Genomic DNA, 21603 nt, shown 5'->3' on the forward strand with positions numbered 1-21603 from the left:
TAAAATTGCATTTACAGGACTCTGAACAATTCTTGAACTCTTATTAAAACCACAAAGAACAATTCTTTATTTATGAATTTCATAAAGGACTGAAGGTGCAACGGACATCTGCTAGGGATGATGTGATAATATACAATTTTTGTCCAGTAGCCAAACAGTTTTGTATTTTTTATTGTTTTGTCTAACTGTAAGAGATCATTAAAGGCAAAGCCTATATGGACCTGTACACACACACACACACACACACACACACACACACACACACACACATACACACACACAAAATGGTCACGGTGGGCCATATTACCAATGAAATGGCAGGTAAACAAATCTTTTCTGGTCAAGAGGGAAAAAAAAGAAATAAATAGCTCTCAGCACGCTTCACTCTACAAGATGTGTTTCCCTAGAAAGAACCCAATGAAAATATCTGCAATCACAACAAGGAGGGAAGGAAGAGGACTGCTGACATTATCTCTGAAGGACGCAGCTGAGTTTGATGCAGGTTTATCCAAACACGCTTTCTTTCTAGGCCGTAAGCCTTCATCTCTCAGATGTTGATTTTCCTCTGATAGCTTCATCTTTTCTCCCTGAAGTAATTTACACTCTTCCATGAGTTCCCTTGTTTCAGTCTCATTGAGTGAAACATTATGCGGTTCTGGCATGGTCCATCTTGCTTAGACGCATTCAGTGGAACAGCCTTGCTAGGTCCCATATCATTCAATCCATCGTTTTCACGGAGCAGTGCAAAAACACATCTCAATTTAGAATCCATCAGTTCATCAGGTTTTGCCTCTTTCCGCACAGCTTCCTTATCTGTAATGTTTGGTGGAGCAAAGATTGTCTATACCATTGACTTGTGTTTACTCTTTTCATTGGGATCATAGTCAAAAGGCTGAAGCATCAATTAACGGTCACAGTTGACCCTCGGTCAATAACTCCACTGTTGGGCCTCACACAGTACCGACTCTACTGTTGGGCCTCACACAGTACCTCACACAGTACCTACGAAAACACGGCAGAAATAGCGACTAGGTGCTAGAGTCTTCAGTTTGAAACATACTTTTCTATCCGATGGATTTTGCAATTTAAGACTTTGTAGTGACTGCATCTGTGAAGGGGCTTGGAATTTTAGAATCCCTTTTTTTCCAGGGGCTGGAATGATGGCACAGCGGGTAGGACGTTTGCCTTGCAAGCAGCCTACCCAGGTTTGATTCCCAGCATCCCATATGGTCCCTGAGCACCACTAGGAGTAATTCCTGAGTGCATGAGCCAGGAGTAACCCCTGTGCATCGCCGGGTGTGACCCCCAAAAAAGAAAGAATCCCTTTTCTCCAGTACAATTATGGGAAACCATACATCATAAATTTGCTCCAGTGAAACGCACTCAGCCGTCGTCCAGCTTCTCCCCGGTCATCCTAAAGCCCAAAGCGCTGTCTAATCGGGCCGCTTACCCTCTGCTACCTCGCTCCCTGGTGCCCCTACCCACCACGGGGCTCCAAACTGGGTCACCCTGCACCACCACGCGCCCCCGGCACAAAATACGTGTGTAGGAGGGGGGTGATTTGTGTGTTGTGTTCTGTTGTTCGTGGGCTCTCAGGGCAGTTCTCTCTAGAGCGCACTGCTCATGTTCGGTGCTTTCTAGTCACTGTGTATGTACCAAATCAGGATGGCTCCTCCTTGTGCTCTGCTTTTGTGAGTGCTGCTGTGCTCTCTTCTGTCTCTCTATCTCTCTTTATCTCTGTCTCTGTAGTCTCTCCTCTGGTCTCTTCTGACCTCTCTGTCTCTGCTTCTGTGTCTTCTCTCTGCTTCCGTGTCTTCCCTCTTGCTTCTGTGAATTCTCTTCTGTCTTCTGTCTTGCCTCTGTTTCTTCTCTCCACTTCTGTCTCTTCTCCTTGCTTCTGCTTGGACCACAGTCCTCAGGTTACGTTAGTCTTCCTAACCCCAGCAGGGTCCTAGTCTTGTCGTTCCTTTAGGATCATGACAGCATTTGTCTATGATCATGCTCTCAACTTATAGTTGAGTATCGTGGTGCTTTGGCCTGGCCCATTTCTATGCCAGGGTAACTTGACGGCTTGCCCTGGGTCCATTCTGTCCCTCCTTGGGACCCTGCTTTTGGGGTGTTAGGAACTAAGGGCAACTGAATCTAGAAAGCAGATGCCCAGGAGTAAATATTATTGGAGTCAATCAGCTCCCAAGTAACAAAGCATAATATCAACTGTCTTCCTGTGTCCATACTGAAAAGCCATTGCTCCAGGTATTCTTAGTTTACCTTAAAAGGTAAACTAAGTACCCTGCGGCAAGGCTAAAAGAACAAACCCAATGTTATCCTACAGACTACAATATTTATTTTATCTATAAAATGAAAAGGTATTAAGCACCTTAAGCCACAGTTAAATTATTGCACATGGTAGTATTTTCTCCCCAGGAATAAACATTGATGCATCCACTATATGAACCCTTTGATCATAAAGGACTTATTGTATTGAATTTTTATAGACCACAAAACACACATATATTTCCAGTCTCCCCCACCATCCCTTTATTACATAGGAAAAATTAAACCTATTTATAATTTTTTTTTCATTCTATGACTCTTCCATAAGTAGATTAATATAATTTACAAATTTGGGGAAGTGACTTTTGGTTTTCACCAAGTATCATTCGTGAGAGTAGCTCCGTTTGTGGCATGTATCTCAATTAATTTCTTTATGTCTGAGAAAGTATTCCACATTCATGGAATGGACACCTGACTTTTTAATTAAAGAATGAAATTTATATTTGATTTTTAACCTTTATTGTTTTTAATTTTCTTTTTATTATCATGAATAAAGTTTTTTTTTAATTTTTAAATTTATTTATTTTTAATTAGAGAATCATTGTGAGGGTACAGTTACAGATTTATACACTTTTGTTCTTATACTTCCCTCATACAAAGTTCGGGAACCCATCCCTTCACCAGTGCCCATTCTCCACCACCCGTAAACCCAGTGTCCCTCCCACACTCCCCAATCCCATCTCCCCCCCACCCCACCCTGCCACTGTGGCAAGGCATTCCCTTCTGTTCTCTCTCTCTAATTAGCTGTTGTGGTTTGCAATAAAGGTGTTGAGTGGCCTCTGTGCTCAGTCTCTAGCCCTCATTCAGCCCGCAACTCCCTTCCCCCACATGGCCTTCGACTACAATGTAGTTGGTGATCGCTTCTCTGAGTTGACCTTTCCCCGGAACGTGAGGCCAGCCTCGAAGCCATGGAGTCAACCTCCTGGTACTTATTTCTACAGTTCTTGGGTGTTAGTCTCCCACTCTGTTATTCTATATACCATAGATGAGTGCAATCTTTCTATGTCTGTCTCTCTCTTTCTGACTCATTTCACTCAGCATGAAACTTTTCATGCCCATCCACTTGACTACAAAATTCTTGACCTCCTTTTTTCTAACAGCTGCATAGTATTCCATTGTATAGATGTACCAAAGTTTCCTCAACCAGTCATCCGTTCTGGGGCATTCGGGTTTTTTCCAGATTCTGGCTATTGTAAACAGTGCTGCGATGAACATACATGTGCAGATGTTGTTTCGATTGTACTTTTTTGCCTCTCTGGGATATATTCCCAGCAGTGGTATTGCTGGGTCAAATGGGAATTCAATATCTAATTTTTTGAGAGTCGTCCAAATTGTTTTCCAGAAGGGCTGAACCAGTCGGCATTCCCACCAGCAGTGAAGAAGGGTCCCTTTCTCCCCACATCCTCTCCAACAGCGGTTGCTTTTGTTCTTTTGGATGTGTGCTAGTCTCTGTGGTGTGAGGTGGTATCTCATGGTTGTTTTGATCTGCATCTCTCTGATGATTAGTGATGCAGAGCACTTTTTCATGTGCCTTTTGGCCATTCGTATTTCTTCCTTGGTAAAGTTTCTGTTCATTTCTTGGCCCCATTTTTTGATGGGGTTGGATGTTTTCTTCTTGTAGAGTTCAACCAGTGCTTTATATACCATTGATATCAACCCCTTATCTGATGGGTATTGTGTAAATATCCTTTCCCATTCTGTGGATAGTCTTTGGATTCTGGTCACTGTATCTCTTGCGGTGCAGAAGCTTTTTAGTTTAATGTAGTCCCATTTGTTGATCTCTGTTTTTACTAGATTGCTTAGTTCCGTGTCACCTTTGAAGATACCTTTATCTTCAATATCGTGGAGGGTTTCGCCGACCTTGTCTTCAATGTACCTTATGGTTTGTGGTCTAATGTTGAGGTCTTTAATCCATTTTGATCTGACTTTTGTGCATGGTGTCAGGTCAAGGTCTAAACCCATTTTTTTGCATGTGGTTGTCCAGTTGTGCCAGCACCATTTGTTAAAGAGGCTTTCCTTACTCCACTTCACATCTCTTGCTCCCTTATCAAAGATTAGATGGTCATACATTTGGGGTTGTGTGTAGAGATATTCCACCCTGTTCCATTGGTCTACGACTCTGCCTTTGTTCCAGTACCATGCTGTTTTAATTGTTACTGCTTTGTAGTAAAGTTTGAGGTTGGGGATGGTGATGCCTCCCATCATCTTTTTCCCAAGAATTGTTTTAGCTATCCTTGGACGTTTGTTATTCCATATGAATTTTAGGATTGCTTGATCCATTTCTTTGAAGAGTGTCATGGGTATATTTATAGGGATCACATTGAATCTGTATAATGCTTTAGGGAGTATTGCCATTTTGACAACAAATTCTCCCTATCCACGAGCAGGGTATATGTTTCCATTTCCTCATGTCCTCTTTGATTTCATGGAGTAGCATTATGTAGTTTTCTTTGTAAAGGTCTTTTACTTCCTTGGTTAAGCTGATTCCGAGGTACTTGATTTTCTGGGGCACGATTGTGAATGGGATTGCTTTTTTCATGTCCCTTTCCTCTGCCTCATTGTTTGCATATATGAAGGCCATGGATTTTTGGGTATTGATTTTGTAGCCTGCAACTTTACTGTATAAGTCTATTGTTTCTAAGAGTTTCTTAGTAGAGGTTTTAGGCTTCTCTAGATATAGTATCATGTCGTCTGCAAATAGTGAGAGTTTGATTTCTTCCCTTCCTATCTGGATGCCCTTAATCTCTTTTTCTTGTCTAATAGCTATCGCAAGTATTTCCAGTACTATATTGAAGAGGAGTGGTGAGAGTGGGCATCCTTGTCTTGTGCCTGATCTCAGAGGAAAGGCCCTTAGTTTTTCCCCGTTGAGGATAATGCTTGCCGTAGGCTTGTGATAGATGGCTTCGACTATCTTGAGGAAAGTTCCTCCAAACCCCATTTTGGCGAGGGTTTTCATCATGAAAGGATGTTGGATCTTGTCAAATGCTTTCTCTGCATCTATTGATATGATCATATGGTTTTTATCTTTGCTTTTGTTGATATGCTGGATTATGTTGATTGATTTCCGAATGTTAAACCATCCTTGCATCCCTGGGATGAATCCCACTTGGTCGTGATGTATGATCTTTTTGATGAGTTGTTGGATCCTATTTGCTAGTATTTTGTTGAGGATCTTCGCATCCGTGTTCATCAGGGAAATTGGTCTGTAATTTTCTTTCTTAGTGGTGTCTTTGTTTGCTTTTGGTATTAGGGAGATATGTGCTTCATAGAAACTGTTTGGGAGAGTTCCTGTTTTTTCAATTTCCTGGAAAAGTTTGAGGAAAACAGGCAATAGGTCTTCTTTAAATGTTTGGAAGAATTCGCCAGTGAAACCATCTGGGCCTGGGCTTTTGTTTTTGGGGAGGTTTTTGATTACAGTTTCAATTTCCTTAACATTGATGGGTCTATTCAGGTATTCCAGGTCTTCTTTCTTCAGTGTTGGGAGATTGTAGGAATCAAGGAATCCATCCATTTCTTTTAGGTTCTCCTTTTTTGTGGCGTAAAGACCTTCAAAGTAGTCTCTAATGATCTTTTGAATCTCACTGGTTTCTGTTATGATGTCCCCCTTTTCATTTCTGATTCGATTTATTAGAGTTTTCTCTCTTTCTTTCTTTGTAAGACTTGCTAGCGGTTTATCAATCTTATTTATTTTCACAAAGAACCAACTCTTTGTTTCATTGATCTTTCGGATTGTTTTTTTGGTTTCGATGTCATTAATTTCTGCTCTAATTTTTATTATTTCTTTCCTTCGGTCTGGTTTGGGGTCCTTTTTCTGGTCCTTTTCTAGGGTCTTGAGTCGTGAAGTCAAGCTATCTATGTGGGTCCTTTCTTCCTTCCTGAGGAATGCTTGGAGAGCTATAAATTTTCCCCTTAACACGGCTTTAGCTGCGTCCCATAGGTTTTGGTAGCTCGTGTCTTCATTCTCATTTGTTTCTAAGTATCTTTTGATTTCTTCCTTGATTTCCTTCTTGACCCACTCATTGTTCAACATGGAATTGTTTAATTTCCAGGTGTTTGATTTGATTTTCCGTATTTGTGGGTGGTTAGCTTCTATCTTCAGCGCATCGTGGTCTGAAAAGATGGTTGATACAATTTCTATTTTTCCGATTCTATTGAGGTATGTTCTGGGGCCCAGTACATGGTCTATTTTTGAAAATGTTCCATGTGCACTGGAAAAGAATGTGTATTCTTTCTTTTTGGGGTGTAAGGCCCTGTATAGGTCTATTAGGCCTCTCTCTTCAATTTCTTCATTCAGAGTCAGTGTTTCCTTGTTGAGTTTTGTTCTTGTGGATCTATCTAGAGGTGATAAGGCCATATTGAAGTCTCCGACTACAATTGTGCTGTTGGTGATGTCCTCTTTGAAGTCTGTTAGGAGTCGTTTTAAATATTTAGCCGGTCGTTTGTTAGGAGCATATACGTTTAAGAGTGTGATTTCTTCCTGTTGTACATATCCCTTGATAAACAGAAAATGACCTTCGCTGTCCCTTTTGATCTTTTTCATCCTGAAATCTATGTTGTCGGATACCAGGATGGCCACTCCAGCTTTTTTAAGGGGGTTGTTTGCTTGGAGGATTGTTTTCCATCCTTTGACTTTGAGTCTATGTTTACTCTGTTTGTTCAGGTGTGTTTCTTGCAGGCAACAGAATGTTGGGTTTAATTTCCGGATCCATTTAGCCACTCTGTGTCTTTTGATAGGTGCATTTAGGCCATTGACATTGAGAGAGATTATTGTGATGTGGTTTTGTGTCATCTTTCTGTGGGATTTGTTGTTCTTATGGGGCTCCTCCTTGTCTTACAGTAGCCCCTTTAGACCTTCTTTCAAGATTGGTTTTGAGTCTATGAAGTTCCTGAGCTGTTGTTTATCCGAGAAATAGTGTATGGTTCCTTCGAGTTTGAGTGAGAGTTTAGCTGGATAAAGTATTCTTGGTGAGGCATTCATTTCGTTGAGTTTTTTCACTATGTCCCACCATTGTCTTCGGGCTTGGAGGGTTTCTTCTGACAGATCGGCCGTAAATCTGAGGGGTGCTCCTTTGTATGTGATTTCCCTCTTTGACCTTGCTACTTGTAGAATTGTGTCTCTATCTACAGCATCCGCCATTCAAGACTATGATATGCCTTGGAGTCTTTTTATTTGGGACTCTTTTTGGTGGCACTCTTCGGACTTCTTGTATCTGGACGCCTGCCTTCTCCAGCTCTGGGAATTTCTTAGTAATGATGTCTTTGACTATGTTTTTTTCATTGGGGTTACTTCCCTGTGGTTCTGGTACTCCAATGATACTTATGTTGTTCCTCTTGAAGTCATCCCCCAGGGCTCTGATTCGCTCTATAGCCATTTTGAGGTCTTTGGCCATTATTTGTTGCTGTCTGTAAGCTTTCTGAAGCTCATCCTCAAGCTCGCTGATTCTGTCTTCGGCTGTAGTCATTCTGCTGTTGAGGGCATCTAGTGAGATTTTTATTTCATCTACCGATTGCTTTATTTGTGAGACTTCGGTTCGAAGGTTTGAAATTTCTGCTCTCATTTCTGCTCTCATTTCTTCCTGTATTTTCTTGGTAGACCGTTCCAGCGCTTGATTCATCTCCTCCCTTAATTTATTGGATGTCTGTTCCATAGTTGCTTGGAGTAGGTCGACTCTCCTCCAGATTTCCTCTCTGAATTGTTTATCTGAGAGGTCGTAGATGTTGGGAGACTCTTTTGAGGTTTCTAGTATCTTTTCTTCTCCCTCTCTTGGTGGAGGGGATTTTCGCTACTTCTTCATATTGTCACGGAAGTGTAGAGTTGGAACCTTGTAGTTATTTATTCCTCTTCCTTTTTGTGGGAAGAAGGGGCTCCGATTGTGCTAAACTTCCCTTATTCACTGATAGCTTTTATACTGTCAGCCTAAACTAATGGCTATTTTGCGTAAATGTTTGAGCTCGCAAAAGTGAGTTTTCAAAGGAATACACAGTACGGATTGAGCTGAGGTAGCAAAGAATAACTGCGGCCGCGTTAGCGTTGGCCGCTCTGAGAGGAGGCCACGCCCACTTTTAGACCACGCCCACTAAGACACAGGCCACGCCCCCAGTGTCTTCCTTTTGATGGGGGGGACGGGAGGGCGTGGCCGAGGGATGGTCCTCGTACCTGATGGACGTGCACAGTTACAAGCCGGTTCGGGAGACGGGGTGCACAGGGCGAGCAGGGAGTGACTTCAGAAACTCGGGAGACGCAGACGGCAGCGGGAAGTGAATAAAGTTTTTATAAATATGTTTATACCTGTGCAAAATTATTTGGTTTCTTTGTGACAAATAGAAATGCTGATTTTGAGGCTAACTCTTTGTATTTCTAATATTTTGGAAACTTTTAAATTAATTTCCTGTCACTTTACATGCTTTATATTCCTAGAAGTACTCTACAAGTGATGCAGTACATATCACATTCTTCATATTATTCTAGAATTGTCGTGATTTTGCACTAAATACTACCTACTCTGACAGGCGTACAGAGATTCCTCATTGTGAGTTGTTTCATTTTGCCTTTAACTTTCCCTCCTAGATTAGGATATTGCACCCCTTACAAGAGTATATATTTGTCAGCTTATATTTTATTCAACAAAATATACCTCCTTATCCTCTGTCCTTTCTAATTTATTGTTATTCTTGGTTCAAAAATGTTTAAAGCCTCTATATATCAGATACTTGGTTGACAAATCTTCTTTAATTCTATAAATTCACCTTTCTTCATCTTAAAAGTGTATTTTGCCACGGCTGGAGTGATGGCACAGTGGGTAGGGCATTTGCCTTGCATGCGGCCGACTTGGGTTTGATTCCCAGCATCCATATGGTGCCCTGAGCACCGCCAGGGGAAATTTCTGAGTACAGAGCCAGGAGTAACCCCTGTGGATCTCCGGGTGTAAGCAAAAAAAAAATGTATTTTGCTGAGCAAAAACCTTTAATTTATACTCTCTTTTTCATCGATAATCTCTTCTAGAAGACATGCCTTCATATCTAATAAAAAAAGCTTTGTAGGCGCTAACTTCCAAGCAATTTTGCATATTTCTCTTATTCAGTCTTTTTCTTTTTCTGCATCTGTGTAACTATGCATATATTTGGGGTTGGGGCACAGGGCCACATCCAGCTATGCTCAGAACTTTTCCCCATTCTGTTCAGGTATCCCTCTTGGTGTGACTTGGGAACCATTTGTCATACTCAGGAATAAAGCTGAGGTGGCTGCTTGCAAAACTCTGACCCAAAATTAGGTATTGTTTTATTAAAATGTAAGCTTAATTCATTTTCATGATGCATGGTTATCTGACTGTTCTTGCACCATTTGTTGGAACATGATTTATTCTTCCTGTTTTAAATTTATGTTCCAACTTTGTCAAAATCAAATGGGAAAATTTGAACTAGTTAATTTCTAATGTCCCTTCTTTGTTTCATTGATTTTCTATTACAATGTTTTGATTAATGAAGCTTTAATAAACTGTGACGCTGGATAGATTGACTCTTGTCATATTTGTGTTTTATTCATCATATCATGTTATGTGCCAGGCTTGATTCTAATAAATGAAACTAAAAAGATGAGATGATCAGACATAGATTCTTATGTGCCAAGTTAATCTTCTCAATTGTTTTCACACCTTCTGTAGGTCCTTAATAAGCATTTCAGTAATCACTGAAAGAAAGTGTTATTTAGAAAGAAGGAATCACTGTGGGATTGAATTTTGCAGAGCAGAATTAAAAAAGAGAAAATTTTGGTCCATATGATGTAGGTCAAGTTTAATCTTTTTATATCTCTAAGATTAGGATGTTTTAGCCTGCACATTTTACTTTGTGACTTATAAAATCTATGTGACTAGATTTCTGAATAATAATACTTTAACTGTTAAATTTGTCCGAGGCCAACTTTATTTTATAACATCTATGATTTTGTTGTTTTGGTTTTGAGATTATTTTTCTTTCTGACTGTTGAGCCACTTTTAATTCATTATGAGGAATTATTACTGATAAATAGAACCTTATTCTTTTATCCTTCCATACACAGCAGTGCTCAGACCTTAACCCTGGTTCAGCAGTCAGGGATTACTAATGTAAAGCTCAGGGACAAAAAGTGGAATATATTTAATGAGTGATTCACACAATTATAGAAGGAACTGAGTTATGTATGATCCTGAATTATAAGGTAAACAACTATTTTATTGCTGTTAAGCTATAAAATTGAGCATGTGTTTAAATTATTCTAGAAATCACAAAACATTAGCAATAGCTCTGAAGAGAAGGAAAACTAGAAATCTTAGATATTTATTTATTAATTAATACTTTTAGATTTATGCCAAAATTATGTTTAAAATAATGTACTAAAAGTAATGGTAAAAACTAGGATTATTCACATATCTCACATGCAGAATAGGTAATTCATTTAATAAGAAATTATTTATAAACTATATAAAGTTGTTTCCAAAATGAATTAAATAAAATATATAGCAATAACTCTTAAAACAAAATACACTAAATATACTTGAAGTATCTCTCAATGATTAACCAGTAAAATCATAAGAGTGGGCAATTCTAGAAAAATTAGCTATAGTTATAGTGAAGGGGCAAAAAATATTCCTTTGTAACATCTGAGTATTTAAGAAGGTATATACCTTAACCTAATGATTAGATAAAATCATTAATATAATTACAATAGTATTTTTAAGATTACTAAATATAAGCAATTATAGACAACCTCATTAGAAAGTATGCTTATATTGTTTTATGACTACATATTAATTCTACTGTTAGTGTTATTGATATGATTTATGTAAATGATCAGCATGAATTATAAATTGTAAAATACACTAGGTTAAAATGTTCTCTCTATGCAGTACTGGTATCTTAAAAGGGAGTATTCAATTTTTATATGATTTACACTCCATTCAAAGTTGCCAGACTTCTATTAATGTAAAACAATTTTAGAACATTAGTAACAACTCTGACTTAATTTTAACTCATCAACTAGACATGAACTGTTCTAAATAATACCATCCATTCTCTAAGCCATCACATGGTTTTTTTTTTTTTTTTTTTTTTTTTTTTGCTTTTTGGGTCACACCTGGCGATGCACAGGGGTTACTCCTGGCTCTGCACTCAGGAATTACCCCTGGCCGTGCTCAGGTGACCATATGGGATGCTGGGATTTGAACCCGGGTCGGCCGCGTGCAAGGCAAACGCCCTACCCGCTGTGCTATCTCTCCAGCCCCTACCATCACATGGTTTTATGGCATCAGAATTAAATGACTCTAATGACTTGTCATGATTTATCATGCAGTAAGTGAATAAATCTATACTTTCTATTATTAATCTCATTACTCCCATGCCTCACTTGACATTATAAATTATCTTGAAAAGAAGCATGTTTTGCTCATTTTTCTTATCATAGTATATTAAAATATAATTCTCCTGCCAATAAAAGTTCACACATAATTAGCAATATGTACATATATGTGCATGTGCACACATATGTATATATAGGGAGGACAAGAGAAATAATAGATCTTGTAAGGCAATTGCCTTGCATGCAGTCAACACTGAATTGACGCTTACAATTTGATGGTCTCATTAGTCCCCACCAGGAGTTATTCCTGAGTACAAAGCCAGGAGTAGGTAAGCCAAGTAAGCCCTGAGCACATATGCACATATACAAACACAATATACATATACAAACACAAATATGTATACGACTCAAGGCTTGCTTGAGAGAGTTCATGTAGAGAGAATTTGATAATCTCTCCTCTGATATTTGATAATTCCTCTGAAGAATACCCAGGTCATCTTAGTCACTATATGTTAATAGTCAACTAGCCTGGCCTAGCCTGATTTCACAAAAACTGTGAGTGAACACATCAAGCTGCACATAAAGTCCTTTGTGAAAAGATCATAGCCCCACATCTTCAGTTAAGGCCCCTCTCAAGCTAAGGAGAGCTCCTGATAGTAAAACCCATAACAACATGAACAAACAGTGAAAATCCCCATCACCGGGAGAGATGGAAGGGAGAATCTCAGTAACCTCAGCAGTGACTTCCCAGAAATACAACCTCCTCTCGGATAAAGAATTCAGAGAGGAAATCTTCAAGATGGTTGATGAACTCAAAGCAACTATGGAACGAACATCCAATAAATTAAGGGAGGATATGGATGCAGCATTGGAACGGGCCACCAAGATTATCCAGGAAGAAATGAGAGCAGAGATTTCAAAGCTATGAACAGAAGTGACACAATTAAAAGAATCAGTGAATGAAATAAAAAATCCTGTAGGAGCCCTCAATAGTAGAATGACTACAGCCGAAGACAGAATAAGTGAGCTTGAAGACAACCTGCAGAAAGCACATAGGCAACAACAAATAATGGCAAAAGACCTCAAAATGACTCTAGAGCGAATTAGTCCTAGGGGATGACCTCAGGAGAAACAGCATAAGAATCATTGGAGTACCAGAAGCACAGGGAACTAATCCCAATGGAAAAAAACACAATTAAAGACATCATTGCAAAGAAATTCCCAGAACTAGAGAATGCGGACATCCAGATCCAAGGAGTCCGAAGGGTGCCAGATAAAAGGGACCCAAATAGAGAGAATTTGATGTGGCAACAACTTTTGATATATATATTATTTATATGTGTATATATACATGAATACATACATGTAGGATAACATTGGGTTTGTCCTCTCAGCCTTGCTGTAGGGAACTTAGTTTACCTTAAAGCAATGCTCTCTCTGTATGGACACAGGAAGACAGTTAATACTATGCTTTGTAACTTGGGAGCTGAATGACTCCAATAATATTTACTCCTGGGCATCTGCTTTCTAGACTCAGTTGCCCTTACTTCCTACCACCCCAAAAGCAGGGTCCCAACAAGGGATGGAAGGGACCCAGGGAAAGCTGTGAGCTACCCTGGCATCGAAATGGGCCAAGCCAAAGCACCACAATACTCAACTGTAAGTTGAGAGCATGGTCATAGACAAATGCTGTCATGATCCAAAAGTAACGACGAGAGTAGGACCCTGCTGGCATTAGGAAGACTAACATGGCCTGAGGACTGTGGTCTGGAATATATAGTGAGATATCCTCAGAAAGAACCAAACTTTAAGTTTGATATATCTCTTACTGTGCTCATACAAAATGGCATTGCTAGAAATATTTGAAGTAGATTTACTACAACTATTTAAGTGGACTATGGGCTGAAACAATAGCACAGTGTTTGGGCATTCACCTTTCACGTGGCTGACCTGAGTTCGATTCCTCCGCCCCTCTTGGAGAGCCTGGCAAGCTACTGAGAGTACGGAGCCCACACGTCAGAGCCTGGCAAGCTACCCATGCGTATTGGATATGCCAAAAACAGTAACAATAAGTCTCTCAATGAGAGATGTTATTAGTGCCCGCTTGAACAAATCGATGAGCAAGGGCATGACAGTGATATTACAGTGATTTAAGTGGACTACTAGTTGAGGAAGGAAGAAAGTGACACTCTTGTTTGGATCACACCCTTAATCAGATCTACTATTAATCTGGAGTAATCTCCTTAGATGAGATTTTGTTAATCTTCCAGAGGAGTAGTCTCACCCCTCTTTGTTTGTTGATTTGCTAATGTCCAATCCACCTTTGTGACTCCACGCTGTGTGATTGCTATGTAAACTAAGACTGTAAGAGAAGCGGGGAAAGAGAAGACATAGAAGAGAGAAGATGAGGGGGGAAGGCACTGAAGCAAGAGAGAAGACACAGCAGCAAAGGAGAAGGCACAGAAGCAAGAGAGAAGACACAGAAGTAAAGGCGAAGACACAGAAACAAAGGAGAAGACACAGAAACAAAGGAGAAGACACAGAAACAAAGGAGAAGACACAAAAGCAGGGAGAAGACACAGAAGCAGAATAAAGAACAAAAGAGAATCATGGGAGCCAGAAGCAGGGGAAAGAAAGAGCACAAAGCGAGTGAGACTCAGAGTCAGAGTCAGAAGTGAGAGTGAGTGAGAAGGGCTCTGAGAGAGAGATCAGAAGAGTGATCAGAAGAAACCAGACTAGACTATAGAGACAGAGTCAGAGGCATAGAGACAAACAGAAGAGCACAGTGGCACACACAGAAGTAGAGCAAAGGAGGAGCCATCCCAATCCGGTCCATACACAGCAGCTCCAGAGCACCGAACGAGAGTGTCAAGAGAGAGAGAGAGAGAGAGGCCGCCCCGAGAGCCTGCAAACAACAAATATCACATCACCCCCTTCTGCGCACACGCCTTTTATTTTTTACACATACATACATGTATATATGTACATATGGGGGCGTGCATACATATGCACATTTATGTATGTACACATATGTAATACTCTATAGTTACATATAATAACTATATAGAAGAGTCACTTGTCATCCCATTGATCTTCGATTTGCTCGAGCGGGCAACAGTAACATCTCCATTTGTCCCTGTCACATGCTAGTGTAGCCTAATGGTATCTGCTCGCTCCAGGAACACGAAGAGCCTCAAACCGTTCACTCAGGGTTTTGATGAAGAAGTCTGACCATCTCGTAGGTGGGCGGCCACATGGTCTTTTGATGTGCTGTGGAATCCATTTGGTAACAGGTCTAGTCCAGCGGTCATCTCTAAATCACTACGTGTCCAGCCCATCTGATTTTTGATGTCTTGACAAATGAGACAGTGTCCCTAATTCTTGATCGTCAACAGAGGTCAGAACTCTGGATTTCTTCTCTCACTTGAGTGAAACGTGATACTCCAAGTATTGCTCTTTCCATTCCCTTTTGGGAAACCCAGGTAGTGTTTTTATCCTGTTTTCATAGGACCCAGATCTCTGAGTTTTAAGTTAGAACAGGAAGAACGGTGGAGTTGAAATGTTGTGCCCAGATCCGGAGGTTCATCCTCTTAACCACTTCTTTGGTGCTCTTGAAGTTGTTCCTCATGTTGAGTTCTCGACCCAGGTACACATAGCTGCTGCAATCAGAGATGTTCCTTCTTTTGAGTGCAAATGGAACATCAGGGACTATTTTGTTTTTCATGAATATTGTTTTGGTGAGATTCAACTGCAGTCCAACCTTTCCACTCTTGCGGTCGAAATCAGTCAGCATTTGCGCTGCTTGGCTAATGTTTGGTGGTTTTAGAATGATGTTATCAGCAAAGCAGAGGTGGTGTAGTTGCCGACCGTCTATCTTCACTCCCATAACTTATTATTCCAGTCATCGCATGATTTTCTCAAGGGTGGCACTGAAGAGTTTCAGTGAAATGGTATGACCCTGCTGAACCCCTCTCTTTATGTCAATGATGACTTCCTTTTAGAATGGTGAGATCCTGATGGTGAATCCGCAATACAGCTCACACAGGATCTTGTTATACTGAGTTTGAACACCCTTTTTGGATATGGCTTTGAAGACTGCTTCAGTCTCAACAGAATTGAAGGCCTTCTTTAAGTCAATGAACGTTAGACAGAGCAGCATCTTGAACTCTCACGAAACTTCAATAAGCTTGGTCACTGTGTGGATATGGACAATAGTGCTGAATCCTTTTCAGAACCCAGCTTGTTCACCTGGTTGTCCTTTGTCTAGTGTTCTGCCTATTCTATTTAGGATTACTCAATTGAACAACTTGTTGACAATGGACAACAGGCAGATTGGGCGATAGTTACTGATATCGTGGATGTCTCCCTTCTTGTACAACAGAACGGTCCTGCTGGTTTTCCATTGGAATAGAACCTTGCATATGGACAGGTAGCATGTGAAGAGCCAAGCTAATGTATTGATGAGTACTGGCGGCAGATTCCTCAGGTGATCAAGTCTGACCTTGTCTGGACCAGGTGCTGTATGCAACTTAAGCGATGAAATGGAATGTCGGATTTTGGAAGGGAGGACATTGGGAACAACGTATCCATCCTGCAAAATTTGGTATGTGGGCAGGTGGATGTGGCTGTCGAAGAGATCCGTGTAGAAGTTGTGAATAATCCTCTCCATTGACCTTCTGGAAGATATGATAGATTCATCAGGACATCGTAAGGCAGTCATCTTGGTCTTTTAGTTGGCAAGGACAGGCAAGTATTGCAAATACTTTTCCCGGCTTCTGCCGTATCAGCCAACACTGCTGCTCTTCTTTCTTTGAGGTCTTCCTTTATCACTTCTCTGCACAGCTTTGCGAGCTCAGACGTTAGCTTGTGATTGCCTGAGGCTCGTACCAAACCACGTTTGCAAATGAGCTCGAGAGTTTCTGAAGACAGGCATAATAATATTTAGTGTTTTTAAAATATATTAATTTTATGAGTTAAGAATTAACAAGAGTCACATCCATTTTAATCATATCTTTACATGTACGTCCTAGATTGTTACAGTTATCCAATACATAAACTATGAAACAGGTGTGAAAAGGTGAAATCTGTGGAGGCATTTTAAAATGGAGCCAGAGATGCTACAGTAAATAAAATGCATTGTCTTTTTGTTATGGCCCAAAGTTATGTAACCTGAATGTAAGACAACTGTTTACGGAACAATTTTTTTGAGAAACCAACAGGAGAATAAGTATTTTGATGATTAAGACTGCTGAATAAAGTCTGTAATCCAGAGATTAATATGGATAATCTAGAATGTACATACTAAAGTGCTTAGACTAGCTAAACTAATTAACCTTTTTTTTTTCTGTTTGGGTCACACTAGTGATGCACAGGGGCTACTCCTGGCTCATTCACTGAGGATTTACTCCCGGCGGTTCTCAGGGGACTATATGGGATGCCAGGGATTGGACCTGGGTCGACCGCATACAAGGCGAATCCCCTACCCACTGTGCTATTGCTCCAGTCACTAACTTTATTTTTAATCAACTTATTTTCATTTTCCTCCCAAATCCTATACTTTTACTCCTCCTGAAATCTTATTGTAGTTTATTACTTGAAACTGAATTATTCAACTTCAAATAAATACTTGGTGGCCTTTTATTTTTCATTTTTAGTTTAGCACAGATTATGAATTATTTGATTAATAATCAAATACTATGCAAATATAGAGAATCTGATAGTAATATCTATGTCTCAAATATACTATTTCTTTAAAAATAAATTTTTTTAAATCTGACATTTGCTTAAGTGTTGTTTGATTTTGTTGTGTTTTCAAAATAATCTTGACCTGGTATTGTTGGTTAATAACACATTTTCCAAATAGGTTTCATCTTTATTAACTTATTTAAGCACGGATTTTATGTATTAAGGCATAAATGCATCTATAGAACTATTGCTAACCAGGATGCTGATGAATATTGAAAGTGAAGACTTGAATTTTAGATTAGAACAAAGCTTCGTGAATTAGCATTTGCAAAAGTGGATTTTCTTTATATGACCTCGTTCATTAATTTTAACAAACTTTTCATTTGCTAATTACCATTTATCAAAAGAATGACAGAGGCCAATGTGTAAAAACACTGTCCATATCACCCCACTGACCTTAGCTCTGTAAAATTTTAAACAGGCTCTAAAATTGTCATAATTCTCATATATATTAAGAATTTTGACTATCTAAGAAGACTTGAGGATAGATAATTTTACACTAAACATTTTTAGATCAAATGCCAATGATAATTGAGTTATTTGCATGATAAAAGAAAATCTTATTTTGCAGTTTAAAGTTGTCTTTGTTCCATACTATGTTACATAGCTTTCTATCTCAGTGCAACCATTTTAATTTTTTTGGTGATCCTAGCATAAAGAATTAAAATTATAACTTATACTTAGTGTAATTAAGTGACATTATGATATTATTCATAAGTACTGGTCTTAGATCCAGACTTCCCAGCATTGATTTCATTTTTTCCATAAACAAATTTTGATTTTTGAGCATGTTTCTTACTCTTAAGATACTTTCAATTCATTAGGTTAGATTGAAATACCTATGATATTTTTATGAAAGTAATGGGAGAGAGGATTAATACTCAGTTTAGTTGGCATATACTAAGAATTATAAAGTTTTTCTTATAACTATTTCGATCATAACTGTAGACTGTAAATATTTTTGTTCACTAATACACTCTCCACACATTCAGATGAGCCTCATGAGTGAAGGAACAGGCAGAGGAACTCAGGTGTATGGGACCAGGGACAGAGATTTTCAAGGCTGCTCTGATTGGGACTGGGCCTCTTCCACCTAGATTTCCCGTTTTCCAGTAGCTAGGCAGTCACACCCAGAAACTGCCACTGGTGCTGTGTAATCCCATCAACAGCCAACATCCAGAGACGATAAACTAAGCTCTCGGTAGTGTGCTGAAGATATCTGATGGCTTAGTTCTCCCTCTTGGAGAACCTGGCAAGCTAGGAGAGTTTATCACTTGCACAGGAGAGCCTGGCAAACTCCCCATGTTGTATTCATATGCCAAATACAGTGACAATGATGGGTCTCATTCCCCTGACCCTAAAGAGCCTCTAATGCGGCATCATTGAGTAGGATGTGTAAAATGAGGATGCTAAAATCTCAGGTCTAGGATGAATGGAGACGCTACTGGGCCAACATGAGCATATCGTTGATCAACGGGATGACAGTGACTGTGACAATACATTCAGTATTGTCAATACAGACAGTGACAGGAGAACCAGCATTGGTGAATAAAGCATCCAGGTTGAACTACACATGACTGATAAATATTTAAAATAATGACTTTACATTGAAATGAAAAGAATGCCTACACTAAGTTAAACTACATAAAAGTCTCTGTTTTCTAAATGATGTTTGTATTGGAATACATATTAAATGTTAATTGTCTGAGGCATATATTAAACATATTGAACTATTTCTATTATTACAAGGTTCTCGAGAATAAGTTTCACTGTTTATGAAAATGATAGCATGGAAATGTATTGAGACAATGAACTTGGTGTCAGCTAATAGCTATAACATAAATTATGCAAATTGACATAATGTAATTTGAAGAAATTTGAAAGCTCAGAACATTAATTTTTTAGCCCATTCAGCCATCATGAAATCAGTAAAGTTAATTTTCTGAACATCCAAGCAGTGAAAGCAGAGAATAGTAAGAAGTATATATCTTGTTTAGGGTATCACTGTATCAGTGTCATCCCGTTGATTTGCTTAAGTGGGCACCAATAACGTCTCCACTGTGAGACTTGTTGTTACTGTTTTAGGCATATCGGATATGCCATGGGGAGCTTGCCAGACTCTGCTGTGTCTGCGAGATACTCTGGGTAGCTTGGGGATCTCCTTGAGGGACAGAAGATTCAAACACCGGTCGGCCGCATGCAAAGCAAATGTCGTACACTCTGTCCTACCACTGCAGACCCTTGTTTAGGGTATACTGCTGTAATATAAACAGCTCAAATTCCTTTTCACTATCCTCTTCTCTCATATAGCCACTCTGGGCAAGCTAAATAGAATTTAGTTTTATTTTGTATAAATATAGATGATGTGATAGAATGATATCTAAGGATTCTTCTGTACTCATTCTAAATTTCCGTATTAGTCACATTTGATAATCCTCACTGCCTTATACTGGGAAGTTTAATGAAACATTCCTATTTACACACAGGTAAAGTTCTTGAAGTGAATTTCCAATCCCTTTTTTTTTTTAATGCTTTTTGTTTATTTTCCTTTGGCTCATATCCAATGGTGCATTAATGGCTGTTTAGTATTCACTAACAAAAGCTTTTCTTTTCTTTTCTCCAGATATATTCCTTTTTCATATACATAATCCATTGTAATTTTTATTCTAACGTTGTCTTATAAGACAGGAAACCTGTACATAGTATCCAGGAAATCGTATGCAAATATGCACTTAAGCATGGATTACTGCCTGGAACCACATGTTGTTCTTAAGAGTCCCAAGCAATCTCTGAGGACACAGAGCCAATAGAGAGCTCTAAACACAGCTTCCTGTGGCTCAATCTCCCTTCCAAAATTATATTTCAAATTAAAAATTTTAGTGAGAAAAATATTTAGGATTTTGTTTTTTTGAGATGAGAAGTCTTTAAAAATTTCTTTAAAATACTAAATTATTTTAATCTTAAATATATAGAAGAATTTGTTTTTTCCCATAAATTGTTACTGAGTATAGTAAGTTCAGAACAGAGAATATATAACTTGATCGATATATTAATAGGTTCTTAGAAATAATGAATAAATGTGAATAGAAAAAAAGAGAAATCAAAAATGAATTCATACTATAAAAACAATAAAAATGATTCGATTAAGCAACTTAATAATTAACATATATAGTACCCCTGATATATAGAGTTCTATGATGTAATGAAACTCATTAATACAATTTTATATTTCTTTATAAGATAATATATGTATATTTTCTAGATTTGTCAGCCTTCACTCATTTAAAAAAATGTAGAGCCTTTCTTCATTTATTTTTTTCACATCTATCAATAATTCTGCATTTGTTTGATGAGTCCACTAGCAAGCATTCTGCTATACTTTCAGGGATTCAACGCTAAAATGAGAAATACATTTTCCAAATTATACAATCTGAAAGAATATATAAATGTGCATAATAGTATATATCTATGCATAAATAAACACATATATATATAATTTTAATATATTAAAACAAAATTTCTGATACAAATCAAAGGAACATTTTGTAAAATTTTGTAAAATTATAATTTTACAACCAAACAGTTAAAGTATATTACACATATCATCTTCATTCCAATCACCAATGAAAGAGTCTGTCTGTAAGTATATTTGAGACCTGGGAAATAAAGTCCTTGTAAATTAAGATTTAATTTAGACAAGTTTTAAATATTATATCTTGTGGCAGAGAACATATGAGTATATAGGTTCATAGTTATCAAAATGATATTTATAGACAAAGACAGAATTTCATAAATCAGTGCAATTTTAGATCACGTTTATAATTTATAAATTGATGGTAGGTAGCATGTCAATTATATATAATTTCACAGGATTATAGTTTTTTCAAATATCATTATATGAATGAGATGAATTTATAAGATGATAAACTAAGCAGAGATATTTCTTATTAATTTTTTTGTATAGAGGAACAAATACTGAAAATGAAACTAAATTCTAAATGTAATTCATTAAAGCCGGGTAATTGCTCACATTGTATTTTTGTTTGTTTTTGGTTTTTGATACAGGTAGTGCCTATCTGTCATACAACAATGTATGTATAAAACCCTAATATGGATAACTGCAAATCATGGTGCTTTCACTTCACTTGTCACTTGTCATCACTTGTCATCCCATTGATCCTCGATTTGCTTGA

The 21603-nt window shown here is 38.4% G+C and overlaps 1 pseudogene; it reads right to left on the reverse strand.

Annotated features, from left to right (window-relative positions):
* Window positions 1–386: 386 nt before the first annotated feature.
* On the reverse strand, window positions 387–19716 carry LOC101550934 (vesicle-associated membrane protein-associated protein A-like; annotated as a pseudogene).
* Window positions 19717–21603: the final 1887 nt, after the last annotated feature.

This window comes from Sorex araneus, chromosome 1 (assembly GCF_027595985.1).
Source record: "Sorex araneus isolate mSorAra2 chromosome 1, mSorAra2.pri, whole genome shotgun sequence".
NCBI classification, from domain to species: domain Eukaryota; kingdom Metazoa; phylum Chordata; class Mammalia; order Eulipotyphla; family Soricidae; genus Sorex; species Sorex araneus.